The sequence below is a fragment of the Aphelocoma coerulescens genome, chromosome 8 (assembly GCF_041296385.1).
Source record: "Aphelocoma coerulescens isolate FSJ_1873_10779 chromosome 8, UR_Acoe_1.0, whole genome shotgun sequence".
Lineage (NCBI taxonomy): Eukaryota > Metazoa > Chordata > Aves > Passeriformes > Corvidae > Aphelocoma > Aphelocoma coerulescens.
The window spans coordinates 5,885,980-5,891,979 of NC_091022.1; positions in this window are offsets into that span (position 1 = coordinate 5,885,980).

Sequence of the window (6,000 nt, forward strand, 5' to 3'; positions counted from 1 at the left end):
GGGAAGCGCGTTGTTCTGGCACAGTTCTCTGTGCGAGACGTAGCCGAAGGTCTTTCTTTCCGTTTAGATGCGGAGCACAGGAGAGGCAGAGTGTGGTGCCACGCGGGGCTGAGAGGGGATTGGGTATGGCCCAGGCGTGTTTCGGCAGAAGCAGTGCTCTGGTGCGCTCCTCTGCCGGCAGAGCTTTCTGTGCGAGAAGCAGACGACTGTTCGCCTCCGGGGGAAGGAAAGCGCGACGCGTTACAAAAGGCGAAGGACGAAGCTGCCGTGCACGTGGCTTGTGTGCGCATCCTTACAGGCTGCAGCGGAAAGCGTGGCTGCCGCTCGCTTGCCTGGAAAAGTCACGCTAGCAGCAGAAGAAGGAACGCCAGAGACAGCGACTTGTGCTGCTGCCTAGAGCACCACCAAGCTTCCGTGGAAACAGCTGCTCTTACCTTTAGGCTCCGAGATGCAGAGAATGTCATGGTCGATGCAGCAGAGGAGACAAGTACGGGGAGCACTTCTGTGGCTTACGTGTGTGAAGGCGCAGGTTGCAGCACAGCACTGGCTTTTACTCCTCGAGCCTTTTGGCATGCTAGCAGCTGCTGGAAGTTGGCAACGGTAATGCGAGCGTGAACAGTGTGACGGCGTGTCCGTCTGAGAAGGAAGCTACAGAGCCTCAGTGGCTTGTGCTTGGAGAAGGGGCGCTTCCAGAAGGCCTCCTTTTTTTGACGCGTCCTTCTGGGTGAGCTCAAGCTGCAGGGACTCTGCAACACTGAAGCTGTAACAAACTGCTTTCTAGCCAGGTGGTGTGATGAAGTCTAAGGGCTGCGCGTTACTTCCTGAACCAGCCAGAGCCTTCTGGGCTAAATGTGCTTGTGAAGGCGCTTTTGGCTGGACTTCGGAAATTCGGTACCGAGCAGACAGAAGACCCGTGCTCTGCGGCCTCAACCTTCGCCTTCTGCCGTCTGGAGAGAACTGAAGCCCAGCGACGGCATTCAGCTTTGCTGCTCCTCAGCGTGTACAGCGCTGGCACGCACAACGTGTTGTGCACGGATTTGCCTCAGCCCCAGGTTAGAATCATTCTCCTTCTATTTCACAGGGTCCAAACTGCCCGTCTAGCTCTCGCTTAGAGAAATGTGCCGGGAAAGCAGCGCTGGGGTGTTTAGGTGTCCAAGACTTTCGACAGAGCACAACCGTCTGGCCGACGGGAATGGGTAATGAAGGTCATGCTTTTGTGCCGGTACATTTTTCTGGGCGAGACGACTACTCGCATCCTTGGTCTTTATGAGCCTGTAGTGTGCGCGGGGGTACTTGGAGCTGACAAGAACCGTGCAAAGAGCACCGCGATCTGCGGGCGCTGCGCAGCTTGTAAAAGGGAGCTGCCCGGGGACGTGGTGCAAATCCAAGTTTCTCCGAGTTGCAGGGGCCAGCGCCGGGAAGCGCGTTGTTCTGGCACAGTTCTCTGTGCGAGACGTAGCCGAAGGTCTTTCTTTCCGTTTAGATGCGGAGCACAGGAGAGGCAGAGTGTGGTGCCACGCGGGGCTGAGAGGGGATTGGGTATGGCCCAGGCGTGTTTCGGCAGAAGCAGTGCTCTGGTGCGCTCCTCTGCCGGCAGAGCTTTCTGTGCGAGAAGCAGACGACTGTTCGCCTCCGGGGGAAGGAAAGCGCGACGCGTTACAAAAGGCGAAGGACGAAGCTGCCGTGCACGTGGCTTGTGTGCGCATCCTTACAGGCTGCAGCGGAAAGCGTGGCTGCCGCTCGCTTGCCTGGAAAAGTCACGCTAGCAGCAGAAGAAGGAACGCCAGAGACAGCGACTTGTGCTGCTGCCTAGAGCACCACCAAGCTTCCGTGGAAACAGCTGCTCTTACCTTTAGGCTCCGAGATGCAGAGAATGTCATGGTCGATGCAGCAGAGGAGACAAGTACGGGGAGCACTTCTGTGGCTTACGTGTGTGAAGGCGCAGGTTGCAGCACAGCACTGGCTTTTACTCCTCGAGCCTTTTGGCATGCTAGCAGCTGCTGGAAGTTGGCAACGGTAATGCGAGCGTGAACAGTGTGACGGCGTGTCCGTCTGAGAAGGAAGCTACAGAGCCTCAGTGGCTTGTGCTTGGAGAAGGGGCGCTTCCAGAAGGCCTCCTTTTTTTGACGCGTCCTTCTGGGTGAGCTCAAGCTGCAGGGACTCTGCAACACTGAAGCTGTAACAAACTGCTCTCTAGCCAGGTGGTGTGATGAAGTCTAAGGGCTGCGCGTTACTTCCTGAACCAGCCAGAGCCTTCTGGGCTAAATGTGCTTGTGAAGGCGCTTTTGGCTGGACTTCGGAAATTCGGTACCGAGCAGACAGAAGGCCCGTGCTCTGCGGCCTCAACCTTCGCCTTCTGCCGTCTGGAGAGAACTGAAGCCCAGCGACGGCATTCAGCTTTGCTGCTCCTCAGCGTGTACAGCGCTGGCACGCACAACGTGTTGTGCACGGATTTGCCTCAGCCCCAGGTTAGAATCATTCTCCTTCTGTTTCACAGGGTCCAAACTGCCCGTCTAGCTCTCGCTTAGAGAAATGTGCCGGGAAAGCAGCGCTGGGGTGTTTAGGTGTCCAAGACTTTCGACAGAGCACAACCGTCTGGCCGACGAGAACGGGTAATGAAGATCGAGCTTTTGTGCCGGTACATTTTTCTGGGCGAGACGACTACTCGCATCCTTGGTCTTTATGAGCCTGTAGTGTGCGCGGGGGTACTTGGAGCTGACAAGAACCGTGCAAAGAGCACCGCGATCTGCGGGCGCTGCGCAGCTTGTAAAAGGGGGCTGCCCGGGGACGTGGTGCAAATCCAAGTTTCTCCGAGTTGCAGGGGCCAGCGCCGGGAATGTGGTGCAAATCCAAGTTTCTCCGAGTTGCAGGGGCCAGCGCCGGGAAGCGCGTTGTTCTGGCACAGTTCTCTGTGCGAGACGTAGCCGAAGGTCTTTCCGTTTAGATGCGGAGCACAGGAGAGGCAGAGTGTGGTGCCACGCGGGGCTGAGAGGGGATTGGGTATGGCCCAGGCGTGTTTCGGCAGAAGCAGTGCTCTGGTGCGCTCCTCTGCCGGCAGAGCTTTCTGTGCGAGAAGCAGACGACTGTTCGCCTCCGGGGGAAGGAAAGCGCGACGCGTTACAAAAGGCGAAGGACGAAGCTGCCGTGCACGTGGCTTGTGTGCGCATCCTTACAGGCTGCAGCGGAAAGCGTGGCTGCCGCTCGCTTGCCTGGAAAAGTCACGCTAGCAGCAGAAGAAGGAACGCCAGAGACAGCGACTTGTGCTGCTGCCTAGAGCACCACCAAGCTTCCGTGGAAACAGCTGCTCTTACCTTTAGGCTCCGAGATGCAGAGAATGTCATGGTCGATGCAGCAGAGGAGACAAGTACGGGGAGCACTTCTGTGGCTTACGTGTGTGAAGGCGCAGGTTGCAGCACAGCACTGGCTTTTACTCCTCGAGCCTTTTGGCATGCTAGCAGCTGCTGGAAGTTGGCAACGGTAATGCGAGCGTGAACAGTGTGACGGCGTGTCCGTCTGAGAAGGAAGCTACAGAGCCTCAGTGGCTTGTGCTTGGAGAAGGGGCGCTTCCAGAAGGCCTCCTTTTTTTGACGCGTCCTTCTGGGTGAGCTCAAGCTGCAGGGACTCTGCAACACTGAAGCTGTAACAAACTGCTCTCTAGCCAGGTGGTGTGATGAAGTCTAAGGGCTGCGCGTTACTTCCTGAACCAGCCAGAGCCTTCTGGGCTAAATGTGCTTGTGAAGGCGCTTTTGGCTGGACTTCGGAAATTCGGTACCGAGCAGACAGAAGGCCCGTGCTCTGCGGCCTCAACCTTCGCCTTCTGCCATCTGGAGAGAACTGAAGCCCAGCGACGGCATTCAGCTTTGCTGCTCCTCAGCGTGTACAGCGCTGGCACGCACAACGTGTTGTGCACGGATTTGCCTCAGCCCCAGGTTAGAATCATTCTCCTTCTGTTTCACAGGGTCCAAACTGCCCGTCTAGCTCTCACTTAGAGAAATGTGCCGGGAAAGCAGCGCTGGGGTGTTTAGGTGTCCAAGACTTTCGACAGAGCACAACCGTCTGGCCGACGGGAATGGGTAATGAAGGTCATGCTTTTGTGCCGGTACATTTTTCTGGGCGAGACGACTACTCGCATCCTTGGTCTTTATGAGCCTGTAGTGTGCGCGGGGGTACTTGGAGCTGACAAGAACCGTGCAAAGAGCACCGCGATCTGCGGGCGCTGCGCAGCTTGTAAAAGGGAGCTGCCCGGGGACGTGGTGCAAATCCAAGTTTCTCCGAGTTGCAGGGGCCAGCGCCGGGAAGCGCGTTGTTCTGGCACAGTTCTCTGTGCGAGACGTAGCCGAAGGTCTTTCTTTCCGTTTAGATGCGGAGCACAGGAGAGGCAGAGTGTGGTGCCACGCGGGGCTGAGAGGGGATTGGGTATGGCCCAGGCGTGTTTCGGCAGAAGCAGTGCTCTGGTGCGCTCCTCTGCCGGCAGAGCTTTCTGTGCGAGAAGCAGACGACTGTTCGCCTCCGGGGGAAGGAAAGCGCGACGCGTTACAAAAGGCGAAGGACGAAGCTGCCGTGCACGTGGCTTGTGTGCGCATCCTTACAGGCTGCAGCGGAAAGCGTGGCTGCCGCTCGCTTGCCTGGAAAAGTCACGCTAGCAGCAGAAGAAGGAACGCCAGAGACAGCGACTTGTGCTGCTGCCTAGAGCACCACCAAGCTTCCGTGGAAACAGCTGCTCTTACCTTTAGGCTCCGAGATGCAGAGAATGTCATGGTCGATGCAGCAGAGGAGACAAGTACGGGGAGCACTTCTGTGGCTTACGTGTGTGAAGGCGCAGGTTGCAGCACAGCACTGGCTTTTACTCCTCGAGCCTTTTGGCATGCTAGCAGCTGCTGGAAGTTGGCAACGGTAATGCGAGCGTGAACAGTGTGACGGCGTGTCCGTCTGAGAAGGAAGCTACAGAGCCTCAGTGGCTTGTGCTTGGAGAAGGGGCGCTTCCAGAAGGCCTCCTTTTTTTGACGCGTCCTTCTGGGTGAGCTCAAGCTGCAGGGACTCTGCAACACTGAAGCTGTAAGAAACTGCTTTCTAGCCAGGTGGTGTGATGAAGTCTAAGGGCTGCGCGTTACTTCCTGAACCAGCCAGAGCCTTCTGGGCTAAATGTGCTTGTGAAGGCGCTTTTGGCTGGACTTCGGAAATTCGGTACCGAGCAGACAGAAGGCCCGTGCTCTGCGGCCTCAACCTTCGCCTTCTGCCGTCTGGAGAGAACTGAAGCCCAGCGACGGCATTCAGCTTTGCTGCTCCTCAGCGTGTACAGCGCTGGCACGCACAACGTGTTGTGCACGGATTTGCCTCAGCCCCAGGTTAGAATCATTCTCCTTCTGTTTCACAGGGTCCAAACTGCCCGTCTAGCTCTCGCTTAGAGAAATGTGCCGGGAAAGCAGCGCTGGGGTGTTTAGGTGTCCAAGACTTTCGACAGAGCACAACCGTCTGGCCGACGGGAATGGGTAATGAAGGTCATGCTTTTGTGCCGGTACATTTTTCTGGGCGAGACGACTACTCGCATCCTTGGTCTTTATGAGCCTGTAGTGTGCGCGGGGGTACTTGGAGCTGACAAGAACCGTGCAAAGAGCACCGCGATCTGCGGGCGCTGCGCAGCTTGTAAAAGGGAGCTGCCCGGGGACGTGGTGCAAATCCAAGTTTCTCCGAGTTGCAGGGGCCAGCGCCGGGAAGCGCGTTGTTCTGGCACAGTTCTCTGTGCGAGACGTAGCCGAAGGTCTTTCTTTCCGTTTAGATGCGGAGCACAGGAGAGGCAGAGTGTGGTGCCACGCGGGGCTGAGAGGGGATTGGGTATGGCCCAGGCGTGTTTCGGCAGAAGCAGTGCTCTGGTGCGCTCCTCTGCCGGCAGAGCTTTCTGTGCGAGAAGCAGACGACTGTTCGCCTCTGGGGGAAGGAAAGCGCGACGCGTTACAAAAGGCGAAGGACGAAGCTGCCGTGCACGTGGCTTGTGTGCGCATC